The sequence below is a fragment of the Argopecten irradians genome, chromosome 11, assembly GCF_041381155.1.
Source record: "Argopecten irradians isolate NY chromosome 11, Ai_NY, whole genome shotgun sequence".
In the NCBI taxonomy this organism is placed as follows: Eukaryota; Metazoa; Mollusca; class Bivalvia; order Pectinida; family Pectinidae; genus Argopecten; species Argopecten irradians.
In genome coordinates, this window is record NC_091144.1 from 36,204,629 (window position 1) to 36,219,859 (window position 15,231).

General features: G+C 36.5%; 1 pseudogene; it reads left to right on the plus strand.

Moving 5' to 3' along the window:
- The first annotated feature begins 4,134 nt into the window (after window positions 1-4,134).
- LOC138335429 (uncharacterized) lies at window positions 4,135-9,205 on the plus strand (annotated as a pseudogene).
- Window positions 9,206-15,231: the final 6,026 nt, after the last annotated feature.

The following is a 15,231-nucleotide window of genomic DNA, read 5'->3' on the forward strand; positions in this document are numbered from 1 at the left end:
TAAATGGCCAGAAATTTCGAAACTAGAGACACTTACCCTCGGAGGACCAATATTCCACTTACCCTTGGAGGACCAATATTCGTCAGGGTAATCAAATACCCTCGGATATCAACAAACCAGCAAGAAATAAAATGTACCAGTTTTATCAACACAAATATATAATATTTTGTCTTACTTGTGCAACAAGTTGTCTATCAATTCGTTATTTATCTATCGCGGTACGGAAGATTTCTAACCGCCGGTCACTTGGTGAGGGCCGACACAATAGGGACCTATTTTCGTCAGAGGGGCTATTCCGCTTATTTCGAAAATTGAAATTATTCCAAATAAATGATGAGCAACAGGCACTTGTGAGATCGTGTTAAAGCTGAAAATGTCTTGTAGTTACATCGATTTTAAATCTTTAAGCCTATTTGTCATGGAAAAAGGCGAAAACCTCTGTTTACATAGAATGACGTTGTTTCCAACAGTACGGCACCAAAAATTTCGGGTAAGTTGAATCGCCAAAATAATTTGTAATAACCCAAAATCTGGGCTATGAATCACATGATCAGACACGTGACTTCCGGTACTTTGTTGACATACTGCTGATCAGTGCACATGGACAGTCAAACGCTGACGGTAGGGTTCTAAAGTCTCATTTATAATGGACCTTCGTTTTGGGTCATAATGCTACATCGTTTTTATAAAATCACTTGGTTATAGCACACACACCCTTTTATAAAAGACAAGTCTTCCTTGATCAAATCAGCTTTGGCAGACGACCCTCTTTATGACGAAAACAGGTCATATAATGTCAATATCCCATTGTAGAATTACAACTTGTATCATATAATGCCAATATCGCATCATATAATGATGAACTCGTATCATATAATGATAAATTCGTATCATATAATGATAAGTCATGTCATATAATGACAAAAACGCAACATATAATGATAATATCGTATCATATAATGACAATATCGTATCATATAATGACAATATCGTATTATATAATGATGATTTTGTATCATATAATGATGATTTTGTATCATATAATGATGAAATCGTATCATATAATGGACATCTATAATATAAGGCAACTATGGCTTTCCATATAAAACACTAGGTTTCTAGGTATGGCGTGGTTAAAATAAAATTAGATACAGGTTTTAACATTGATCAATCAGACATACTTTTAAAACACTTTAAACACTCTACCACAGTCGCATTCGACATTATCTAGGTATAGTGTGATGAAAATAAGTCCATGACTGGGAAATATTCAATACAGAAATCAATGCCATTTGTTACGGATTCAATAGCATTTCACAAGTTGCCCCCACAACCTTACATATATGCTCCATTGCATCGTTTCAAGAAATTATCAAAATCTTGCCTTAAAGATACGTTCCTAAACCAAAACAATTATCAGTTTTAAGATGTGAATGTAACACGGGTTCTATTAATAGTTTTTGAGTCGCAAAAGTTACAGTCTTAAAGTTAATACTACACTTACATTACATCATTTAGAATCTGCTACTAATTAGGACTTTGGTGTCCTGTATGTAACAACATTTCACAACCTGCACTAAAACATTTTGACTTTATAACTTTTTAGATTCTCGAAAGAACGTGTTTTCTCCCTTACAATTATTGTCCTTAAACATCACTACAATTATAATCTTATATTCTGAAATACATCGGTTGTCACGGGGATAATAGCTTTTCCAAAACCTTTATTAGCGCCAACGTTAGGGTGGTTCTGTAAGTCCCCTCCTCTTCCTCTTTAGCTCATCACAGGTCGTCCAGTACATACCACTCCTTACTCAAATAAGAGGGGTCCCTAAGGAAACAATCACCGACCGGAACCTCCAATAGACACATAACAAAAACAGGGCATCCAAAGGGATATTCCGAATTTGCATACTACAGAGTTATCTGCACTTGCGGGTAAGTATTGATTGTGACGTCATGTGTTTGCGAGCGTAACGTCATACGTTTAGGAGAAAACGACGTGAATTGCGCTCACAAAATAATGACGTAACAATCGATACCTACCCGCAAGGGAGCTAACTCTGTAATATGCAAAGACGGAATATACAAATGTAAGTGTAGTTTCATACACCGTAACAATCTACATTCGTATCAGGGCAAATCTACGGGAAGGCCAACAAGGTTTTAGAGGAACTTTGGTTATATTTTGGTATTTGAACTGAAAGAAGAAAACAAAATAATCAATACAATTTACCTTCCTGATATATAGCAAATGAAATCGATCTTGCTAAAGATTCATATTCTTATTGTCCATTTCTGTATTTCTAACCAAGATAAATGTTTTATCTATTTGAACGTAAAGCATATGAGTGAATTTAGAACATTCATAAATTAACCTGTGTTTATATTGTTACTTTCAAAGTGAATGTTTTTTTTTCATTTATCTATAAATACAATCCTGATGACACTGATATTTCTATATTACACCGACATAAGTTTGTAGATCATACCAATACAAGTGACTACTAATACCAAATTCGGTTAGTATCGCCACCGATCGCGGCAGTAGGATAACAGGTATTGTACAATGTGCAACATGTACTTAATCACATCTAATTAAAATATTTTGATGTATTCTCAAAAATTGATTTTTTTCAGAAAAAAAGGCCTCGCGAATAAACGGTATCGTCAAGACATAATCATTCTTAAATCATACAGCAATGTTATCTATATCACAGAGAAATAAAACAGGTCCTAAGACCGTCCCCTGTGTAACCCCAGATTCTTTCCATTCTATATCAGTCACAATCTCGGACCAACAGTTTGTTTATCCAATAGATACATCGCCAACTAGGTCTTATCTCAAGCTATAATTTATTTTTGTACATGTTGAATACCTGGAGTACAAGAATGTTTATTTAACGTCACATATTGTATATACCAAGACAACATTATACGTACCCGGCCTACTATACCTTTCGGCCGGGTACGAATTGGTCCCTATGTGTCGTAGTGGAGCACTGCCTCCAAAAATCACTCGGGCATAGTTTTCTATACTTTTTTGTAGGTTTCCAATTATTTTATGCGTATACATGCATTGACATATTATTTTTGTCCAAAACAAGCATAACTATCATTCTTAATATCTACCGTACCGCTAACAAGACGTCAAATTCACAATTTGTGGACTTGCCGTATAAATTCTCTTCAAAAAGACCTTCATATGTATTATGTCAAAAATAATGCCTCGATGAGAATTCGATATTTTATGTAGTTCAGTTTTATTGCCTAGTAGGTAAGCTATATCAAACAAGTAGGATAAAAATGCAAACAAACGTTTTATAATGGTTTGCATAATCATTACTTTGCTCCATTAGCAAGAATAGGCACCAATTGTAGCTCTAAAGACGACACCATTTTCTGTCAAAAAGTCTTTTGAGCTACAATATTGCAGCTATATACCAAGACAACATTAGCTCTGTCGTGATATTTTTGATACAAACATTTAGCAAAATGACTCGGACATATTTCTCTGCATCTGTTGCCTGGTTAAATAAGGAAATGAGTCATGTAATTCCAAGTTCAAAAGAAACATTACAATGTGGTATAGAAAAGAACCTGAACGGTTTTTGTGAAATGTTGAGTTGATTAGAAATGTTTACACTTTTCAAAAGGCGTCTCCACAATCTAGTTTAACCTTTTCGTGGCAATTTATTCTTACAAATTTGATTCACTCGGGAAATACGCAAATTTTGATAGTACGCAAAAAAAATTGGTTGACAGCATTATCAACATCGATTTTGCACATAGGACGATGTCTGACGGTTTTTAATTCAATTACTTTCTGCGAAAGCGAAATTGAACTAATACTTGATATTTTCACGAAAACCACACGCTTTGAATGTGTTTATTGGTTTCACAGATAACGAATGCACTAGGATTAATACCAAATCATTGCGGTTATCGACCTGCAGTAGTTAACGCAACTGTGGTATGTGTTTATCAAGTAATACTAATACTTGATATTTTACAGTGTATACATACGACACCTGTGAACGTGTCCGAACAATTATTTTAAACAGACATCTTACATACCTATTGATTACAATCACGTGACAACATATCGTGATATAAGTTGAACCGGGAAGTAAATTGTGTAGTATATGTAGTTGTAGTCAGTAAGAGGGGTGGATAAAAGACACGGACGATGGCAAGCAAAAATTCTATCCGCCTCGCTCAAGTGCACGTGCCCGACATGTGTTCGATATGTGAAATCACAGAAGATATAAACTGGTATTGTAACGATTGTCAGGAAAATTTATGTGATAAATGTAAAGACGGTCACAAACGGGGAAGGAAAACACGAAACGACAACGTCGTACCAATCAAGGAGGCGAACAAACAGGGAGAGACCATCATTCCCGAGGGATGTAAAATACACCCCGGCAAATCATGTGACCTGTACTGTAGCGAGTGTGAAGTCATCATGTGTGTATCATGCTTTACCCAGAAACATAAACAACACGCTTTCAAAACTATAGAAGAAGAAATTGTTTCACAGAAAATGTACATACAGAATGAACTAGACACGTTGAGATCCGAAGTTGATCAATCTGACATTAAACTAAGAAAATGTAAACAAGACGCCAAGTCATTCGAGGATAAAGTCCATAGCGCTATTAAGGAAGTAGAATCCAGGAGGTCAAAGTTGAAGGCTGAGATCGATTATGAGGCCGACTCAGCAGTTACAGAGTTATCGTCCCTTCTTAAAGAAGCAAAAGAATCACAAGTTAAAGATTGTGAGCGATCAGAGAAAAATCTCAAGGAAATGAGTAAGTTAATTCGAGCTGTTGAGGAGGAAATGATAAAAACGTCGCAGATATCATCCTTCCTTGAAATGACGAAGAAACTACAAACCGCCAAATCGCTGTACGAATTAAATACTGAAAGTGTGATGCCCAGTCCACCACATTTTGTACTCGGGACATTTGAATGATCTCAATTAAAATCAATGATTGGGTATATTCAGATCGGTCAGGATGTCGCAAGCTACAAGAAGAGAAAGATTGACAGTACGCATGTCAAAGAAAGGTCCAAATTCGGAGTAATACAAAACACCATGATCATCTCGATATGTCCAACAGACGATAAACTCGCATGGATCTCAGTATCCAAAAGTAGGGATTTGATTTTAGTCAACAACGACGGTCAGGTTATAGAGACAATAAAGCTGAACTTCGAGCCAAAGGGTCTGACATTGACCAACACAGAAGGACTACTGATGACACGTAGTGATACATCACCACTGATATACCATCTGTCCGAGGACAGACGAGTCACCACGTTTGCTGACGTCAGTCCATTACATGCTTGTTATGTGAGTGTGAGTGACGATGACGAGGTGTTCGTTAGTACTAACTCTCCAACAATATTGGTACTGAACAAGTCCGGAGACAAGGTCAGACAACTCTCGTGTGGAGGGAATGGATGTAGTATCGTCTGTCTGACCACAGGACACGTCGCTGTGGTGGTATGCAGGCCTGATGATGGTTATCGATATGAACTGGTAATAAAGGACCAATCCGACATTTCCTTACATACCTGGCGTGGAGAACTGGACAATGGTCAGCAGGTCAGTAGGATAGGACTTGGTCGGATAAGCCGTGACATATACGACAGAGTATTTGTTCCTGATTTCAGAAATAATCAGGTATATGTTGTATCAGGGGACGGTAGAAAAGCCACCTGTCTCCTGGACCAGAGACATGGTTTCACAGTTCCTACAGCTGTGGGTGTAGATAGGCGTGGATTTGTTTGGATCGGATGTGGTGATGGCACGGTTCATGTGATGGAACTATGAACACGTGGTATGGTGATGGTATTGAACACGTATAAAGACGTGATGATGAGTATACGTGATGAGGAATACCGAGGAAGTGGACAGATACAATGAATGAAAGTGTAATAGAATGAATTATATGAGTTAAAATACATTAAGAGTGAGTGTAGCCATAAAATCTACTGTGTTTTTTTTTTTTGTATCACAAATGTAACTTATTGATGTTACCGCCGTGCAATTGTGCATCCTGCTAATTCGCTGTCAGGTCCTTTTTCGCGAACGATACCCGCAAATAAAATGGAAAGAATGACATGTTAGATAGCATGTGTAGCTTAAAGATGCTCCGCTGACAAATGTTTTTTTTTTCTCCGTCAAAAACAGAAGCAGGCATATTAGTATTTTCTTCCATTACAAAATTTGCTTATTTTACACCAGTGAAAAATTTGAGCCTCTCATTTTATTTTAAGATAGATATATTAAAAATAATTAATTGCATCCTGAAAAAAATATGTAGCACTATGTCCTATATGGACTGAGGTACTAATTGCGCATGCACCAAAAGCAAAATAAATTATTTTATATTATTTTTGTGTTCATTAAACATACACATACACTGTTAAACGCCCATAATTGTTCAAATCATGAGTATTGTTTTTGCTCTGTCGGTGGTGGAGCAGCTTTAATTCTGTATGAAATTGACAAATGAATATTTATCCGCGCGAATAAGTATCAAACAGGAGCTGGAGCTCGCGAAATTTACTCCTCATTAACAACGATACAGTATATAAATATAATTTGGCTGGGATTGATCTATATCGACCAGCAATAGGATCGCAATGTATGTAAATATTTAAATGTAAATGGTCATATCGGGTTTGTATTTGTTTTTATGTCACTCATGAAAGTTATCACATGTTGTATTATCATTTCCATGTAAATGATCACATCGGGTCAACAGTTATATACATTGTAAGCATATTATTTGCAGAATTTTTATTGCGGGATATTTTTTTTTAGAAAGGACACATTTGGCGACCATTTTGAAAATGTTTATTTCTTCGTTTTGAGCAGAGCCAGATTTCGACAATTTCTATTTCAATAATTTTTACTTAAAATATCATCGCGACACCATTTTAATCGTGTTACGTTTTACTGTAAATCTTAACTAGGATACACTTTTTTAAACTCTGAAAATTTCCAAAAATATGTATTCAAAAGGCACAAAAAAGTAAGCACAACGGCTTAGGCCCCCATTTTTGCCTGAATTAGAAATAAAAAAAAAACTTGTTTGGAATATATAGCTATAATATATCGTGTATATGACCAAATTGACCAAATTTCCAGAAAATTCTTACGATTTAATTGTTAAATAGGTATATTTCGGCGGCAACAACTCAAAAAAACGAACATATGCTATTTCTTCCATTTTCTTCTATGGTATGAACTCTCATTTCCGAAATATATGTATCTGCAAGAAAACTATTATACAAGAGATGTTTGACTTCTCAGAGGTGTACATCCTAAAGTAAACGAATACAGTGAGTTTAGTTTATAACTTATCTTTATCATGTCGCGTATGTAATTATAAATTATATAAAAAAAATCATAATGTCGCTTATGTAAATTATATTTTTTTCATAATGTCGCTTATGTAAATGATCATATCCCTTTTTGTTATTAAGTGTAAGTAGCTTATCGAACTGACCATATTCTTAGCGCTATTTTTAATGGTCAAGTTTTATTTTTTAGCTCACCTGGCCCGAAGGGCCGGTGAGCTTATGTCATGGCGCGGCGTCCGTCGTCCGTCGTCCGTCCGTCCCGTCCGTCCGTCAACATTTCCTTTAAATCGCTACTAGTCATAGAGTTCTGCATGGATTGTAACCAAATTTGGCCACAAACATCCTTGGGGGAGGGGGAACAGAACTTGTATAAATTTTGGCTCTGGTCCCCCCGGGGGCAGGAGGGGCGGGGCCCAATAGGGGTAATAGAGGTAAATCCTTTAAATCGCTACTTGTCCTAGAGTTCTGCATGGATTGTAACCAAAATTAGCCACAAACATCCTTGGGGGAAGGGGAACAGAACTTGTATAAATTTTGGCTCTGATCCCCCGGGGGTAGGAGGGGCGGAGCCCAATAGGGGAAATAGAGGTAAATCCTTTAAATCGCTACAAGTCATAGAGTTCTGAATGGAATGTAACCAAATTTGGCCACAAACATCCTTGGGGGAAGGGGAACAGAACTTGTATAAATTTTGACTCTGACCCCCCGGGGGCAGGAGGGGCGGGGCCCAATAGGGGTAATAGAGGTAAATCCTTTAAATCGCTACTTGTCATAGAGCTCTGAATGGAATGTAACCAAATTTGGCCACAAACATCCTTTGGGGAAGGGGAACAGAACTTGTATAAATTTTGGCTCTGGTCCCCTGGGGGCAGGAGGGGCGGGGCCCAATAGGGGAAATAGAGGTAAATCATTTAAATCGCTTCTAGTCATAGAGTTCTACATGAATTGTAACCAAATCTGGCCACAAACATCCTTGGGGGAAGGGGAACAGAACTTGTATAAATTTTGGCTCTGGTCCCCCAGGGGCAGGAGGGGCGGGGCCCAATAGAGGAAATAGAGGTAAATCCTTTAAATCGCTACTAGTCATAGAGTTCTACATGAATTGTAACCAAATTTGGCCACAAACATCCTTGGGGGAAGGGGAACAGAACTTGTATAAATTTTGGCTCTGACCCCCCGGGGGCAGGAGGGGCGGGGCCCAATAGGGGAAATAGAGGTAAATCCTTTAAATCGCTACTAGTCATAGAGTTCTGCATGGATTGTAACCAAATTTGGCCACAAACATCCTTGGGGGAAGGGGAACAGAACTTGTATAAATTTTGACTCTGGCCCCCAGAGGGCAGGACGGGTGGGGCCCAATAGGGGAAATAGAGGTAAATCCTATAAATCACTTCTTGTCCTAGAGTTTTGTTTGGATTGTGACCAAATTTGGCCATAAACATCCTTGGAAGAAGGGGAACAGAACTTGTATAAATTTTGGCTCTGACCCCCTGGGGGCGGGAGGGGCGGGGCCCAATAGGGGATTTAGAGGTTAATATTAAAATTCCTTCAGAAAAGAAACAATGAACCTGTATTCAGAACATTACTTGGCATTACAAACCAGGTGAGCGATACAGGCCCTCTGGGCCTCTTGTTTATATTTTTATACCGCTTATGAGCCTCAACTTTCTCTATGAAAATGTTGTTGCTATTACTATTAATCGGTATTAGAATATAATAATTGGTCTTTTTCGAAAGTTTTTTTTAATTTCTCTTTTTACTATCATCAATGTCTCACTGTCTTATTTTGTATAAATTTCATAAATAAAATAAATCATTAAATGTATTCTTGTTTTATTGTTTTCAATTTTATCAATGTATTGAATCTAAGCACAAGTTTATAATCGAATAATTTTACAACTTTTTTTATTGCGAAATTCCACACAAATTTCAAATTGAGTAACTCATTGATGTAGTTCAAATGATTGTATAGAACTTCAGTAAAACGTCCTTGTGTTCAATACAAAACAGGGCTAAATTGTACAAGGTAGACAAGGTAGACAATCACCTGGTTCGTATTGATAAAAATAATGGTATTTTTTCAGTAATTGAATAATAGCTTTAATGAATAGCTGTCTTCGTTAATAACTCCAAATGTCTTTTGTAGTTAAATCGCTTACTGAGAACTAAAGTATTCTTTCTTGGTAATCACATGACCCTGAATACATACACAGTTTACCAAGAACGGAGTTATTACTTCCTGGTAATTATCGTCGACTGTTGTCCTTAGTGATGTATAATCACGAGGTGAAACATTTAAACAGGTCACCGGTAAATTTCGGTAACGTTTTAAGACCTGATCGGTTATTCATTATTACAATGGTCTTTATAAAAGGTTTAAAATCTAAATATATGTTTGACGAACACATTTATCAAAATCAATGTCAAATGATTTTAAGTATCGAAGTGCAGTGTAACACAAGATTGATCTTTGCGTCTTTCAAGTAATATACGCAATATATACGCCAACTGACAACTACCACGTGACATCAGATCGTGATATAAGTTGAACCGTGAAGTAGTTTGTGTAGGATACAGTCAGGAATAGGGGTTGATAAAACACACAGACAATGGCAAGCCAGCGTTCTATCTGCCGCGCTCAAGTGCACGTGTCCGACATGTGTTCGATATGTGAAAGTACAACAGATATAAACTGGTATTGTAACGATCGTCAGGAAAATTTATACGATAAATGTAAAGACGGTCACAAACGGGCAAGGAAAACACGAAACGACAACGTCGTACCAATCAAGGAATCGAGCAAACAGGGCGAGACCATCATTCCCGTGGTATGTAAGACACATCCCGGTAAATCATGTGACTTGTACTGTAGGGAGTGTGACGTCATCATGTGTGCGACGTGTTTAACACAGCAACATGAAAAACACAATTTTAGAAACATCGAAGAAGAAATTGTTTCACAGAAAAGGTACATACAAAATGAACTAGACACGTTGAGATTGGAGGTTGATCAATCTGACACTAAACAAACAAAAGGCAAACAAGAAACCAAGCCATTCGAGGATAAAGTCCATAGTGCTATTAAGGAAGTAGAATCCAGGAGGTCAAAGTTGAAGGCCGAGATCGATTCTTTGGCCGACTCAGCAATTACAGAGTTGTCGTTCTTACTTAAAGAAGTAAAAAAATCACAAGTTAAATATTGTGAGCGATTCAAAAAAATATCAAGGAAATGAAGAAGTTGATTCAAGCTCTCGAGGAGGAAATGAAACAAACGTCGCAGATATCATCCTTCCTTGAATTGACGAAGAAACTACAAACCGCCAAATCGATGTACAACTTCAATTCTGAAAGTGTGATGCCCCGTCCACCACATTTTGTACCTGGGATATTTGCCGTCGAAAGGATATAAGAAACTTTACTTTAATTAAATCATATTTCAAAACTTTTTATTTCAAACAAATGATCTCAATTGAATCTTGTAAGAAACTTTGAATATCTTTACTTTTAGAATTAAAAATTTCAAACTTGTTTCAGTTTTGGCCAAATGCATATTAAAGAGAGGAGGGAACAATCAACGATGACAACGATAACAAACAACATTGGCTCTATAGCAAGAATGTGTGCTGTAACCGAGGTGAGACTAAAAAACTTTGCGATTCAGATTCAAGGGATATATATTGAATATATAACCAATTCTTATATTTCATCAGTCAAAATTTTACCATTATGTCAATATCCTGCAATATTGCGAAAAATATCATTCTCGCGAAAATAATCTGCTATACAGTAGTAATTAAATATGTAGCAAAGAATTGATTTAGCCTGTTAGAGCTCTTTGACCTTAGATGAAGGTCAAGGTCATTCATTTATCTCAGAAATTTGTCTATTTATATATGCTATTCTAAAACTTAAGAACGATAAAAACTTTTAAAGGGTTCATATTTTGTTTCTTGATGTAGCTTTTCTGCATCACAAAAAACCAAAAAAAAAACGAAAAAAAACTGGTGATTCAAAACGAAAAAGAAAAAACCTTGGGATCAAAATTTATTAAAATATGTATTCTATTTGTTCCAGAAAATTGAGCGTGTAGTGTTTGTTGGGAACTTTTTACGGGTAAATACAATTTCCATGAAGTTACTTGCGTATGCCATGGAGTTTTGGTCCGACGGTGCTATGAAAGCTTTATTCCTGGAAACATGAGGTAGGACAATTTATTTGTACCAATTTAAAACTTTACTGATGCATTTCTGTCAGTTTAAAGGGCCACTACCTTTCCGAAACGGCTTTTAATTTTTTTAAACGAGATCAATAATTTTTAGAGTCGCAGAAGTTATTAACTATACGTTTACTAGCACACTTATCATCGCCTTCAGAACTGTTTAATTAGAATAAATAAAATGTTAATTTTCATAACGCGGGTCGTTTTATGTTTCCCGCTGTTGTCCTAATGCCCGCGGTAGTTGATTATCACTGCACCAGATGACAAAACAGCGAAATGAATCTCCACTGTTATCGTACATTAGACAGGAAATCTTGCATATTTTTGGTGTTGTAACCTCATCTTAAGCCATCGATATATATTTTCTTTTGTTTAAATGTTTTTAAGAAACTTTAAATTTTGCTCCGGAAAGGTAGTGGGGCTTTAAAATAAAGTTGAATCTATGAACATACTGTAAACATCACATATTACAGAAACACATTTTAACAAAGGATGACATTTTATTGACTCGTGCCGTATCCGGGCCTCAAACTCATGATCTACGGCACCCAATCGCCTAGCCAAACATACCTTTGCCGTTAAACATTCTTGTATCTTATTTTAGCACAAAAGTGGAAAAATGTTAAATATGATTTATTAAGGCAGATATAAATTAGGGAAATTGATTGGTACAATGCTCGAAATACCTTTTTACAAATTTTAGCACTATATGATAATAATAATGATATATTATAATTAAATGTGAAACCAAACAAAAACGCCTGAAAGATACTTTGTATACACATACTATTTTGAGTAAAATCATCATTGCCTTGCACAGTTCTATTTATAATTTACAAAAAAATGAAAAATAGAAATATTGATAAATGTTATTCTTTATTTGGATATTTGTGGGTAGGTATTGATTGTGACAACATGAGTTTACGAGCATGTTATTCTTTTCGAGAGAAAACTGATGTAAATTGTGCTCACAAAATAAGGACATATCACAATGGATACCCCTGGCAAGGAAGGTAACTCTTATTCCATCTTTGCATATTGTAGAGTTAGCTCCCTTGCGGGTAGGTATCAATTGTTATGTCATTATTTTGTGAGCCAATTCACGTGGTTTTCCCCCAAACGTATGACGTTACACTCGCAAACACATGACGTCACAATCAATACCTACCCTCAAGGGCAGATAACTCTATTTCTACCACAATAGGCGGTGGTATTCAACTCTCAGGGTATCAAATAAATGATGCAGCTGTTGATTTACAATTTGTTTATACCACACGTGGTATATACTCTGTACGCATTCTGATTGGCTGATATGATGAACTTTGACCAAACTACGTCTTTCTCAGTGTCGGGGCATCATTTATCAACGTCATCAATAATGGAGTGACTTCATGCTATATGCTGTGATTGCCGCTTGACACCAAAACTACTGTTGGATAGCATACTTATCCTCGTCGTATTTATATCGGCTAAAAGCTCATGTCCTTTGTAACTTTTAAAAAATAACTCACTCGTGTGGAATAAATTCCATATCCAACAACCACTCGTTGTGTAACCTCAATATATGCAAATACAGAATATGCAACAATTCAGAATAATGAAAATCTGTATGTTTCAGGGATATTTTGGTGCTATGGGCTGTATGATGGAGTATGTTGCCACGACGTCCAGGGAGGCCTTTCCTTACCCACATCCTGATACGGACAACCTTAACGGACATCGACCAGACTGCATGGGTGCTGACCGGCCCAAAACTAACCACAGGGACCAGGACCATACACATACAAATGGACTAGGATGACCACACTGACAACTGCTGTACTGTAGATATTCCATTTTTACTACTGTGATAGGGAGGCGCTGAGAATCGTGTAGATAGATCATGTGATATATCATCTAAGGCCCCAAAAAAATAATGTCTGTTTAGGGTTTTATTGGCAAAAACAATAAGGTTGGTAGGCTGGGATGTTTTTAGTGTGAGTGTACTCGTACTATTAATTTCCTTGTCGGGTGTAGAGTCTGTGTACATCCGCTATGTGCAGATTTCAACTGCGCACGCGATACCGGAAGTCAGTGTCTTATAGCATTTAATAGATTTCGCCATGATTTAGTGACACTAAACTTTCAAAAACATATATTAAGATATACTTGTCAGCGATAATCTACTATAAATTAACAAGTGACATTTCACAGTGCTAAACACGTTTGTTTTGTGTAAATTTCAAGTGGCGGATCATACAAACTCTTGCATCGGTCACGATATTCTAAGCATCTGATCGACTTTGGAAACTTCCGAAACAATACAATGCAATTAAGGTTTATATAGTCAATAAAAGAAAGTGACGAAATGGATAAATTTTAGTACCGACCACATATTTAATTTATTTCACATCATCCTAGGTGTACGTTGCATAATCGCTTACTAAACCCTGTGACTGCATTTGCTGCAGTTCTAATTAATATTAAAAACACAGCTTTGCGTGAGAGAAACAGAATGAAAAAACACATTATAAAATATCAGTCTGAGTGTCTGAGCTCTAGATCTAGTGTACCCCAGAAAGGCAATCAAGCATGACACAGGTAAGCCACCACGTGCACAGAGACAGGACAGTGGTCTAGCGGACGACTAACAACGAAACAAGTTTATCGTATCAATATCAATATGATAATAAAGTAATTTCATATTTAAAGTTCTGATGAAGTAAAGGAAAGTATTTATTACAATGCACCAAGGATAATTAACAAAAGTGCTATGTACACCTGTTGCAGAGGATGATTTCATAGCGGAAATTAAGGTTAGGAAGTATTTAGCGAGCACTTAATGTCTAATGGACATATTTCTAGTTTTGTTTTGTTTTTCCTTTTTCTTAGTGTGTCTTTCACTTTTAGATAATGGTCGGAACTGGAGTCTGAGGTAAAAAAAAACCCTAGAAAAGTGGAAAAAAAATTAGGGTTGGGGGTAAAAAATTTGGGCCAGTCAGGTAACCCTAAACAGACATTTTTTTTGGCCTAATTATACAGTCCTAAAAGCTTTCAATCTAATCAGAAAGACTTGCAAGTCCGTTCCACTACACTTCTCTCCGTTACGGTCTAACAATTCCCTGTCCGGGGTCACTTCAGCATGACCTCTATGGTTAACCAATCAGTGTGTTGCTTTCAAAATCTTGAGTGTGGTTGATTCATTCGGCAGTACAAACAGCTAACCGTGTGTCCCGAGATGTTCCAATTCTAGGCTAGGGGTCATGATTAGGTGACCCAGAACGGGATGTTGTTAGATCTTGTATTGGAGCGTAACGTAACGTAGAGCATTGTAGTGAAACAGAATTACAAGTCAAAGTTTAATGAGATTGTAAAAGCTTCTGTCTTTATGTAAAATACTGTCAAAAATAAGATAATGTAAAAGCAAATCTTTTTATCGGAGCTTTTCTTGCTTATGTTTGATAGTTCATTAATTACATGTCAACTTTTTCTTTAAAACACTACATTTTAAGAATGACTTACATGAAATATTCAATAATTTTTCAGTCTGACTGCTAAATAGAATTTTTGTAGTACAATTTATATGAAAGGTAAAATTCTCTTTTGATCTGTACATGTAGAAGGACAGACAATGTATATGTTAATACTGGAAA